The sequence below is a fragment of the Loxodonta africana genome, chromosome 1, assembly GCF_030014295.1.
Source record: "Loxodonta africana isolate mLoxAfr1 chromosome 1, mLoxAfr1.hap2, whole genome shotgun sequence".
Taxonomy (NCBI): domain Eukaryota; kingdom Metazoa; phylum Chordata; class Mammalia; order Proboscidea; family Elephantidae; genus Loxodonta; species Loxodonta africana.
This window is the reverse complement of record NC_087342.1, coordinates 14,763,010-14,776,195: the sequence shown is the minus strand read 5'-3', so window position 1 is coordinate 14,776,195 and position 13,186 is coordinate 14,763,010.

Here is a 13,186-nt window from a genome sequence, read left to right as displayed (position 1 = left end):
CTTATCAGATGTCGGTATTAAAAAGTGACCAAATGGTGACTGTTTATTTCCCAAAACCCTCTGGAAGGAGTTGTCCATCATGATGTTTGGTCCCGCTCTGCAGAGTCGCCTTTTTGGATGTTAGGATTGGAGGATCATGTTTCTTAATGAAGTGACCTGGCTTCCTCATGCAACAAGAAGTATTACGTGACACCTCATTCTGTCTCCTTTTTTCCACGGACATCCGGGAATGCAGAGATAGATGTCATGCTTGTAGAGTTGCAAAATGAGCTTAAAAAACCATTTCGAATATATTACAAGCTTTTGTACAGTTTTAAGTTTTTTAATTAAGTAGCTTTATTTTTTGTTCTCATGAGTGACTTCGCCTTTTTAGAAGTAGATCAAGTATAAAATGCCCATGATACAGGTTGAGTTTTAAAATTATTATAGCCAGGAGTGGACTAATCACCTGGACAAGCACCCAAGACCTAGTGTGGGCCCAGGACTGGGCTGTGGGCCTGAAGGGATAGGAGGAGCAGCAGTCAGGGAGGCTGTTCTTGCTGGCAGAAAGCGGAGGGGTGGCCCGTGAGGATGAGGTGCCAGGTGTGCTGAAGCTGGAGCAAAGAAATTGGGAATCAAGGTAAAGAAACCAAAGGTGACAAATATCCAAGAGCTTTCACCAAGGGTGGAGGAGTAAGTCACTGAGGAGAGGGGCAGCAGATGGGGCAGAGCATGCTTGGTCGAGAGAAGTCCTGCTGGCACTGATGCTTGGCTTAGCCCTCAAAAGAAGCCGAAGCGAGTACTTATAGAAACACCCCATCCTGCTTCAGCTACTGCTTGGTGCTGTGGTCAAACAAACCTGGACTGGTGCTCCTGGGACCAGCTTCTGCTGAAGCTCCCTGTCCAGGCGGAAGAGAGCACCTAGCTCCGTGACTGTAATGGTGGGAATGCCACAGGCAGATTCTACCCCATTCCAGCTCTGTTCTGGGGCCTCAAAAAACCAAAACCAAATCCGTTGCCACTGAGTCAATTCTGTCCCTCTATGACAGAGCAGAACTGCCTCATAAGATTTCCAAGGGAGCGGCTGGTGGATTTGAACTGCCAGCCTTTCAGTTAGCAGCCACACGCTTAAACCGCTGTGCTACCAAGGGTGTTGCTAGGTTCTGTTGAGTCCATCCCAACTTATAGCGACCCTGTGTACAACGGAATGAAACGTTGCCCTGTCATAACAATGCCATCCTCATGATCATTGTTATGCTTGAGCCCATTGTTCTAGCCACTGTGTCAGTCAATCTTGTTGAGGGTCTTCCTCTTTTTTACTAATCCTCTACTAAGTGTTGATGTCCTTCTCCAGGGACTGATCCCACCTGGTAACATGTCCAAAATATGTGAGATGAAGTCTCACCATCCTTACTTCTAAGGAGCATTCTGGCTGTACTTCTTCCAAGACAGGGCTAGGGCTAGTTGCTCCCATTTTCTCTTCAAAGTGTGCCTGAAAGTGTGGAGAGAAACCACAACCCTAAATAGAGGGTTTCCACCCTCTCAGCCTCCTGAGTGATTTATTAAGGGATTGTGTGAAAGTCACTCATCTGAAATTCCATAGAGAGAGCTTGATTTCCTTTGGGTCTACAAACCATGCTTTACAAGTTAACATATCTCCTGGAAGGGTAGCACATTAAAGGCTCAGAGACAAGTTATGTGCATGTTTGAGAAAATGGGTTTACTACTTGCTATAGATATTTGTTTCCCTCTTGAGAAGTAAGTGAGATTTACCTCCTGAGGGAAACCAAAGTTTCTGGAGGAGAATGGAGCTTGGGCCAGGCCCAGTGGGTGAGCCCTGGGGGCTGTCTTCATATGGTTTCTTGGGAAACAGGGGACATAGGCTCAGCCCTGGGTACAGTGAGGGTAGGGGAGCTGCTCATTTCTGAGGATTGTCCTCCCCCAGTGTGTGGGCATTTTCTTCTCATCCTGTCAGCCCGTCTGTCCCCAGGCCATGTCACTGAAGCCAGGTGCCTGGTGCCCAGGAGCTAGCTGTCTTCAAAGGAATGCTCTGACAGCAACTGCCTGTCACCTGTGGGGAGGCAACCCTCACCCCTGCCAGGGTCTCTCCCCAGACCCTAAGACCTAACCTCAGTCTGCCCTCCATGGTTCTCCTGCTGTCAGTCCTCTGTGGAGGAAGGAAGCACCTTGTTCTCCTTGTATCTTTTGTTCCTGAACTCTAAACCTATAACCCCCTCAGGTGGTAATAAAATCAACCTATTCTTGTCCTTGGAACGTTTTCATTCCTGCGAGTGAGGTGCTCCTCCCAGCCGTTCCCATATCTCTTTTGCATGTCTATTTCTGATTTGGCTTTCCTGTCCTCCTTCCCACCTAGGCACTGTCCAGGTGACTCCCCAGTCAGCTGCTTCTGCTGCAGTTCAAAACACCTTCTGGAGCGTCCTGACTGAGGGCTCCTGATCCCAAGGAAGCAGACCCCTAGGACTTCCATGCTTGTCCTCCCAGCCCAGTTGCCACAACAAACAGCATAGAAGACGTTGGTGAGTGGGCAGAGTTTAAATTATGCTGTTGACCATTTCTCCCCAGTCTGCCCTGGGGAGGCTGCAGAGAGGGGACCTATGCACATTCCTGGGCAGTCGAAAGAGAATGGTGCCCCCAAGATGAAATGACACCTGGGCAAGTGACAAGCAGATGTAAGTAGAGCCAGCATGCCTTGGCATTATCTGTTGATCTTGGCTTAGCTGGTCAGAATTCTAGAACTAGCAAAGGTAGTGGGAATTGTCATTGAGCTAGCCATGAAACAAGATTGACTAAGTGCCTGTTGGGTGCCCTGGCCTCTGCTAGAAACTGCTCATGCTGCCAGACTGTGGTACTCCATCCTTCCAAACTGGCCAAAAACTTCTTCCTCCTGCTGCCCCAAGACGCTCTTCTTATGAACCCCATTTGATTTCAGTATCTTCTTTGATTCCATGTTTCCTTAGCAAGCAAGCATCATTGGTGTTGGAGCACAGATAGAATTTCGTGGTAATTGGTTTCATACCCACCCATGATTGGCCTCATAGCCATAGCTAAAAAACCCTGGTAGTCGTAGAGGTTAAGTGCTACGGCTGCTAACCAAAGGGTGGGCAGTTTGAATCCTCCTTGGAAACTCTATGGGGTAGTTCTACTCTGTCGTATAGGGTTGCCATGAGTTCGAATCAACTCGATGGCACTGGGTTTTTTTTTTTTTTTTTTTTTGGTTAGCCATAGCTAGCTCTGTGGGACAGGCTATCCCAGGTCCTGACCAAGAGCTCACCCTGGCGCTGTGCACAGACATGGTCATCTTCATTCCGTTCAGTGAGAAGTCCTGGATAATAATAGACCAATAGTTGTCTGTTTATCAAAGATGGCTCCTTCTTTATACAGCTGTACAGTGATAAATATTCTCAATAATATTTCAAAAATGTGGGTGAGTTTTTGGGATTTCATATATGTCATTTGGGTGGTGGAGGGATGGAAGTTTCCATTGCTTTCTGAGCCTTAGCTAGTGAGGAAGCAGGTTCCCCTCCTCCACCCTTGACCTTCTGGTCTCTCAGTTACAGCAGGTCAGGTGTCCTTGGCCTGTGTCAGTCTGCTCACTCCCACTGCAAAGGAGGCTGACAGGGGCAGGACCAACTCCAGTGAAGCAAAGAAGGAGGGAAGGAGGAAGAAAAAAGGGGAACTTGTAGAGGGAAATATGGCCTGTGATTGTTCTGATTATTGCCCTCATGGTTCTAAACCTGCTTTGAACTATGGCCCCATTCTTGAAGTGACAGAACAGCTTCTTAGACTTTAAGGACAAAACTAAGTGTGTAGGTTCTGCTCTTTTGTTAAGAAAATAAATCCCATAAAGTTAAAGGAATTTTTAAAATGTGACTATGAGGTTGGATTCGAAAGCGGCTGATAAAGGGAAAAACAGTGCCCTAAGGTCTGGTCCCTACAACTGCTGGAAAGAAAATGCAGAGCCTGTGGCTGAGATGGGAAGCTTTATGTTAGGATTCAGGGGAGGCTGGATCAAAGTCACATGCGAGCACGCCTTCCTTTAAAGGCCAAGCCTTAAGGCTTTTTGACACAGTGAAGCAACAGGGGTAGAAGATCAAAGGATGGAAAAATGAATGCAAGTCCTCTTTTTTAAAGGCAGACTCACCTAGGCTAATATTAAGATGTAGGTGGAGCCTCTGATGCTGATGAGTGGGCTACGCAAGAATCTCTTCCTATTTAGTAGCCTACTTTATGCGTGTTACAGGGAAATTGGCAATAAGGAAAAGAGGTCAGAAAAGCTTAGAGCTGGATGAGACTGTAGAAAGCATTCAGTACTCTCTTCTCTATATTGATGAGGAAACGAGGCCAAGTGAGCAAAGTGGCTCCTTGGCAGAGACACAGCTGGTCAGTGCGAAGGCAGTGTAGAACTCAGTGCCCTTCAAGTCTGAGCTAACCGGCTACTCACAGATGATGCGGGGACCCTCGACAAGGCACAAACATTTCTTTGACTGACTTTTTTTCCCCCTTTTTAAAAATTTTTTTAGATGAGGGTTTACAGAGCAAATTAGTTTTCTCATCAAACAATACACAATATTGTTTTGTGACATTGGTTGCCACCCCCATGACATGCTAACACTCTCCCCTTTTCGACCTTGGATCCCTGTTAACAGCTTTCCTGTTCCCTTCTGCCTTCTCGTTCTTGCACCTGGGCTGGTATGCCCGTTTTGTCTCGTTTTGTTTTATGGGCCTGCCTAATCTTTGGCTGAAGAGTGAACCTCAAGAATGAATTCACTACTGAGTTAAAAAGGAGTCCTGGGGCCATATTCTCAGGGTTTTTCCAGTCTCTGTCAGACTAGTAAACCTGGTCTTTTTTTTTTTTTTTTTGCTTGTTTTTGTGAGTTAGAATTTTGTTCTACATTTTTCTCCAGCTCTGTCTGGGAGCCTCTATTGTTATCCCTGTCAGAGCAGTTGGTGGTGGTAGCCGGGCACCATCTAGATGCAAATGTTTCTTGATAGATTTCTCAAGAGGGCAAGTAATCTTTAGTCTCCTCTACACTTTTTTTTTCCAGAAATGCCTGTGGAAAATCTGTTATCTGAATTCCATGACTTTAATGGAGATCTTTAGTCTGCTTTTGATAAAACAACTTTGAGCAATACACTGTATAACATTAATTTTTACATTGCCTGATTGTTAATGCTTGTCTTTCTAATGTATGCACATGTGTTTTTGACGGCTTTATGTTGCCTGATATATAATTTGTAGTTAAATATGGGACTTGATCATATTTTTTTAAAGTTGGGCATTAGGACCTTGATTAACGTTGTAACCATTCCTTCTGCCATTGTTTCTATGAGACATTCGACGCCACCCCCAAGAAAATAATGGAACCCATGTCAATGTGGTTATTATTAATCTGATTAATCCATCACATGTCTTTCATTCATTCAATAAATACTCCTTGAATGATGAGTGAGACGAAGTCCCTGTTGTCGTGGAATTTTTATTCTACTGAAAAAGGAAGACAGTAATGTCTGGCAGCTGTTTTAAAGTGCAATGAAGAAAAATAGAACAGAGTAAGGAGGTGGAAAGATTGAAGGGGAGGGTAATCTTATATAGGATAGTCAAGGAGTCAAGGAAAGCCTCTCTGTGGAGGTGACATCTGAGCAGAGAATCAAGAAGTGAGGGAGTGAGTCTTGAGAAGGTCTGGAGGAAAAGTTCGTGTTCAAGGCAGGGAGACTAGCAATTGCAAAGGCCCTGAGGCAGGAAAGAGCTTGGTGTGGTTGGAGGCCACCGGCGCTAGAGTGGAGAGGTAAAGCAGAGCATGACAGGAGGTGAGTTTGGAGCACGAGCCTGGGACTAGGTTCCATAGGGCTTTATAGGGCATGGTGAGTAGTTTGGATTTTACCCTGTATGTAATGTGCAGTCATCGGAGGTGTTGAATAGGGGAGTGTCACAATCTGCCTGCTGTGTGAACTGACTGCAGGGCAACAAGTGTGGAAATAGGGAGGCAGTTAGAAGACTGCTGCAGTGGTCTAAAAGCACACTTAGATGGGTGGTGGCAGTGGAGGTGGTGAGGAGTGGTCAGACTGAAGGTATAACCAATAAGAGCTGCTGATGGATTGGAAGTGGGGTGACAGAGAAAGAGGAGTGAGGGATGATTCCTAGGCCTGAGCACCTAGGTAGGTGGTGGAACGTTTTGTCTGGATGGAAAATGCTGCAGAAGGAGTACCTTTGGCTGGAGAAAATCGCGACATCTTGTTTTGGCTTATCAGATAACCCAACGGAGATGTCAAGTAGGCAGTTGGATGTAAGATTCTAGAGGCCAGTGTAGAGATTAAGACTGGGAATGTGTTTGGGAAATACCAGCCTCTAGTTTGATGTGTAAAACTGCAGGATTGGATTTGGTCACCTCAGGAGTGAGCACTCCAGTAATTTAGAAGCCAGGAAGAGAAGTGGGAGGAAAAGGAGGAGATTGCAACATCCCAGGAACCAAAGGAAGAAAGTCTTTCAAGGACGAGGGAGTGTTTAACTGTGTCAGTGCAGCTCAGAGGTATTTAAAGACATTTTTAAACTGGTAATAATGCCCGCTTAGGTAATTTTCTGGTTTCTCATGCTCATGGGTCCTGTCTTTTCCCCATTAGATTGGGAACTCATTGAGGCCAGGGATGATTTCATTGTTCTTCTGCTTATACTTGGGAGCATCCAAGCTATGACTTAATCACCTTATTGGAAAAGTTCTGCTGGGTGGAGTTCGAAGCCTGGAGTGACACTACCTTGTAGGAGTTACTTTTGGAGTTGTCCATCACTGGGGCTGTGGGTAGTAAGGGGACAATGCTGATGAGGAAGGGGTAGAACTAGTCCCCCTCTAGGCAGAAAAGGTTGGTGACATCCCAACGCTGAGTGGAAGGGGTTGGTTGGCAAAGAAGGGGACAGATGGAAAGAGCGGGAAGGAAACACAGAAGTGCCAGATTCCTGATTAAGGGTACATTCAGCTCTTAAATGTGGTCATACAGCTCCAACCTGAGGAAAAGGGGCCCTGAGTGGTCATGGTAAGTTCTTTGATTGATGCAGTAGTGGGATTCTCCATCTTCCTTCTCTGAAATATATATGTGACCCTTGCTGTGGCTGAGGAAGAATAGAGGTGCTCCCTCTCAGCTTGCCTTGGAAGCATCTTACTCAGAACCACCAATTCAGATCCTTGCAAAGAACAGGGAGTCCCTGTGGGACCTGTGTTTGGGAAGGAATTTTATGGATAATACTTTGGGATAGGCAGGTCCACCTCCCTTGAACAGGTTTCATTGGTCTCTATCTGTGAGGGTACCTGGGTCTGAGGCCATCTTTGTTAGGGGGCAGTATCTAGAAGAACCCTGACAGTGTTGAACAAACTGGTAGTTAATCGGTATAGAGAGAGATGGGTTTTCTGACAGTCAGGAGGCTTGGATAAGGTTTGGCTCCTTCCCTTACATGGGCATAGTGAAACCAGGGAAAACCACAGGAAAGCATAGAAATATTTTCTGGTTGAGGCACTTGTGAGGGCTTTGAAGAGAAAGATGCCATCTTGGGGGAGGCAGAGCCAGAAGTTGAGAGCCCTGTATTAGCAAAGGGAGACTGTGGATGTGGGATGTAGGTGTACCCCTGGCCCTGCAGAATCAAGGGTCCTTCCCTTGGAGTTATTCTTGGAACGTAATTATTAAACTTTTCTGGACAATCCATGATCATGGAGCCTAGAGGGGTCGAATCTGACAGCTAAAACTATGTTAAGATAAAAGCTGCTTGAATTCATTTGTTATCCGTTAAAAGCATCACAGATTAATTATTTTTCAAAAGTTCTACAAGTAACTTACAATCAGATGTTGAGGTCTTGGGATGCCTTGTCATGCTTAAAAATATTGTAAGAATTCTGAAAACTTAAAACCTAAAAATCAAACCCCAAATATTAAAAGGATGGATACAAGCAAAGCATTTTAGTTAAAGAGTTTTATTAGCTTATTTATTTTTGAAAACCATCATAAGTTATAACTTAATACTAAATGCTGTAACCAAAAAAAAAAAAATTTTTTTTTTTTTAAATATACTCGATTACATAGTATAGGAAGTGGGAGATAATTATAATATACAAAAAGATACCCAAGGGAAGAGACTATGAAAATCGCTGATAGCTTAGCTGAAGAGTCAGTGAGTATCTATAAGCTAGAGTTTATCATGCACATGAATTCTTGATTGAAAAATGAGTGATGGCGGCAGTGGTGGTGGCAGGGGATAAGGGTGAAGACCATGTCCCAGTTAATTCCGTAGTGTCTGAGGAAGACATGGAGGCACTGACAACTACCATATCCACCAGCCTTCCACTAAGCTACCTGGGGTGAGTTGAAATTGTATTGGGTATTTCCTTATCCTGGAATGAGTCTGGAGCACATACATGGCAGTATTTCTACTTCTCTAACCCCATTCATGCAGCTGGATTTTCACTGTAGCCTGTATTACTTTGGGGTACAGCTTTAGTGGTTCTAGATCAGGCATCTCAAAAGAACATTGGAAGTTCTTCCTACCCCCTCTTCCTAACTACAGCCAGGTGTCCTGCCAACCCCTAGAGGCATACCCTTCGGGTCATGCATCCCACCTCTGCAGGGGGTCAGTATGAAAGGTCTGCTCAGTGCTATTGTTGCAGGATGAGGAGAAAGCAAAAAAGCACCCCTTTACTTCATTTCAACTCTTATATCCTAGGTGATTGTACAACTTGCATTTCTTTTGCCCACAAATGGAATGAAGGTATAAGCTTGCCAGGAGTTTTATACAACACGAGCTTTGTGTCTAATATTATGGATGAGAATCTAGATTGAGAAGGAGGGTGTATCTGGTCTGATGGAGGAAGATTGTGGAGCAGAAGGAGAGACTATGTGCCTCAGAAAAGGGAACTTTAAGAGGGAGGCCATCAAATTCAAGAGATGCCTCCTGCAAAAAGAGTGTTAACAGGACCTAAAATGACTGGACCTTTGGATTAAAATCAAGAGCATGAAATCAACATGAATAAATGTAAAATCTTGTATTTAGAATTAGAAAAAAAAAATCGAAACATGGTTATATAATAGAGTTGATGATAGTTTGAGAAAAAGACAGTGGGGGTGGGCAGTTGAGTGTGCCACTGACTTTTCTATAGGTTGCTGTTAATAACTGTGAGGAGTCTGAGATTTTAGCTACTTGCAAGCTAGCAGGTTAGTCTACCACAGTTTCATGGATACTGGCGGCAGACATATGATCCCTGGATCAGAGACAAAGGACTTTATGACTCACAACAATAGAAGTAGCCAGAGTACCTGCATTTTCTTTCACTGGTTCTTTGAGCTCTGATTCCCATAGAGTAATGCAAAGAGGGTCAGGTGACACCTACACGAAAAGTGGATTATGTTACAGGTGTGAAACCTTGAGTTTACGTGACTCAAATCTTGCATAATGGACGGTAAGCATGCCGGTGCTTTGCCTTAGAGGAAGACATTATCTTTCTTGTCCGAAGCTGGTTACTATCCAAATATCCTTGAAAAGATAGCCTGGAACAAAGGCTGTAGTGCCTCTACTTGCAAGATGCACAGAAATGTGAGGGACCCATTGTCTTAGTCATCTAGTGCTGCTGTAACAGAAATACCACAAGTGGATGGCTTCAACAAACAGAAGTTCACTCTCTCACAGTCTAGTAAACTAGAAGTCCAAATTCAGGGCATCAGCTGCAGGGAAAGGCCTTCTCTCTCTCTGTTGGCTCTGGAGTAAGGTCCATGTCATCAGTCTTCCCCTGGACTAGGAGCTTCTCAGCACAGGGAGCCCGGGTCCAAAGGACACACTGTTCTCCTGGCACTCCTTTCTTGGTGGTATGAGGTCTCCCTGTCTCTCTGCTCGCTTCGGTCTCTTATATCTCAAAAGAGATTGGCTCAAGACGGAATCTAATTTTGTAGATCTCACCAGTATAACTGCAGCTAATCCATCTCGTTAACGTCGTAGTGATAGGATGTACAACACATAGGAAAATCACATCAGATGACAAAATGGTGGACAATCACACAATACTGGGAATCATGGCACAGCCAAGTTGATGCACATTTTGGGGGACACAATTTAATCTATGACACTCATCAAGAACTATCTTCCAACTGTTGCATAAATAGGAAGGGAAAGGAAGCTAATGTTTATTATATCTGAGTTATGCCACAGATACTAATCTAGACATTCTCATTTCTTACTTCATAAAAATTTCAAAGCAGTCTTGGTCAGAGGTGGTGTTGTTGTTTTATCAGTAAGGAAACTAAAAGTTGCTCAAGGTGAGTAATGGAACTGGCCTATCGAGCTGGAGGATTGTGTGTGCATTATATATATATATACATTTTAATTTTTATTGAGCTTCAAGTGAACGTTTACAAATCAAGTCAGTCTGTCACATATAAGTTTATATACACCTTACTCCATACTCCCACTTTCTCTCCCCCTAATGAGTCAGCCCTTCCAGTCTCTCTTTTCATGACAATTTTGCCAGCTTCCAACCCTCTCTACCCTCCCATCCCCCCTCCAGACAGGAGATGCCAACACAGTCTCAAGTGGCATTATATATTTTTTATATAACAAGTATTGCACCAAGAAATAGCTAATAATTAATTGGATGCTTATGAGATGCCAGGAACAGTTCTAAGTGTTCTCCGTGGAATGACTTATTTAATTCTTACAACTAAGATTATCCCATTTTGCTGCTGAGAAAACTGAAGCTTGGTGAGTGGTAGAACTGGGATTCAAACCTGAGTTATAACCACTCTACTACCGGGTTCTCTATTCAGCCCCCAGGGCTGGGGTCATGATCAGACTAGTGTGTGCCCAGAGAATATGGAAGGGTTTGGAAGGCATGCCACGTAGGCATAGTTGAAGGACTTGGGTGTGTTTGATCTGCAGAAGAATAAAGGAGAGATGACTGTTCTCAAATGTTTGTAGGCATGTCTTTTAGAAGAATAGCGTTTACCCTTCGTGGCTCCAAGAGGCAGATTTGGGCCCAGTTGCGGGGAGGCATATTGTTGCTCAGCAAAAACAATTTCCTTCATAATCCAAGGTCCCATCATGGAATGGGCTGCTTGGGGAGTGGGAGCTTCCTCTTATGGGATTTTCTGCATGATTACCTTTCAGGCACACCCTGGCCGGGATTTGTCAAGGTCCCTACAATAAGCACCTCTACTTCTACTCTCTGAAGGAGCTAGGCAATGAGGAGGATGGCCTAATGAGGTGCTCTAGACCTTTCCAGAGAGAGCAGACCTGATGAACACAGGTGCCTGAACTCCTTCCCCTGCCATCTGTTCCTGTCCTTCAAGCCTCAGGTCCTCTAAGAATTTTTTAGTGTCTGACATGCAGAGAGAGCGTTCCTGCACGTGTGAGGAGAAGGCTGGAGAATCTGGGCCTGCCCCAAGGGGACTGGAGGAGTTAGTGTCAGCTATGTCCCTACTTCAGCCAGCTTCTGGCACTCTCAGGCCTGCCCTGTCTCATAAAGAGTCCCGTCTGGATCTTGATGGGTTGATTCCATCCCTGCTGCCAAGCCTGTAATCCCCAGCCCAGTGGCCTGGCCATGCCCTGGCAATTTCCCACACACACACCAGGCTCACTATTGTCCAGTGTAGGACAGAGCAGGAATCCTGTACTGGGTAGGAGGTTGACTTAGAAGACCTCCATAGCCTCTTAACTCTGTCTGTGGTTCTTTCCTTGTCAAGTAGTCCAAGCTTTGAAAAGCAAATGGAAACAGGTTGTTGGGTTCAACACTGCTCTATAGTGACCTAGCTGTTGGCTCTATGGTCTTAAACACCATCAGCTCTGAGCTGAGCAGTTATGGCTCAGGTGTAGGCCCAGGGAGGAACCCTAAGCAGATGGAGAAAGGCATTTGGAGAGATGGTGAGGAATAGCCAGTGGCAGTGACTGGTTTGATGGCATCTGTTCCACTCAGCCAGGAACTTCTGTTGGAAGCTAACGACTTCCCAAATCTGGTCTCAGTTAGCCTGTACATATCTTTAAAAGAATTACATTTCCATCAAAGGGTTTTAGAGAGTGATGTTTAGCCTAGTGTAAAGGGCATGGTCAGGATCTGATCCTGAAATAATGTCTTTGCTATCCCAGATGTCAGGAGTAACTAAAAATATACTTGTAACTCTGAGGAATTCTTTGCTTTATTGGACCCATCTCCTTTCTCTCTTACCCTCCTTCCAGAAAGCGAGAGAGTGAAGAATTGTGCCAAAAGACTTTAATTACCCAGTCTGCTGACATTGTTTTATCTGCACCACTGATATTAAATCTGCCCAGCATTCCATTTGAATCACAGTGCTAAGAGCAGCCTCTGCAGACTTGGGCCTTGGTCCTTGTGCTGGTAGTGGCCAATCTTCTGTTTTCCACCCTTCCCCCCCAGACTTCTTAAATTCTGAAGCTCTCATGGCACCGGAAACTGTCAGTGGAATGTCGCTACTTCAGGAAGGTCCGCTACTTCAGGAAGGTCCCTGAACTGTGTGTGTTTATCCCCTAGTTCCACTCTCTCCAACTCATCTGACCACTTGTGGTTGAGCTGCAGGCCTGTGCCCACGATCAGAGAAGCGTGGATTCAGCGTGAGCAGCCTGCCGTATTTCTATCATAAAAATCGGTGGGAAAAGAAGAGAAAGTCTGGGTAGTGCCCCCCCGCCGCCACATCCCTATATGTGCTAATGAAATTTTTCCTGTTCTGTCCTTAACTTTTCTGACAGTCAGATGCATCGTCAATTCCAATTTAGTTCTCTGAGCTATGGACATTTTCTCCTGGGTTAATTTTGACACAGACAGCTAATAGCTGGTTTATGTAGCACCCACTTGAGACTACTGTTACTGCTACGCCTAGGTCACATTTACTGGGGGCTTCCTGTGTGCCGAGCACTGTGCTGGGTGAGGATTTTGAGCCACATAACCTCTTGAGGCAAGCACCCCCCGTTTTGCAAGTGAGGACACAGGCCAAGGGAGATGATTGCACAGCTTGCTGAAGGTTCTGCAGCAGAGCCAGGATGAGAAGCAGGCAGGGTGGCGCCAGAGCTGACCACTGTCAGCACCCACTCCATACTGCCTGTGGGCCCTGGGCACACACCAAATATTCCTGCTAATCCTCATAACAAAACCTCCAGGGAAGACTGGGTGCCTTTATAAAACTGTGTCTTCAGTAAATGTCTACGGAGACTTGA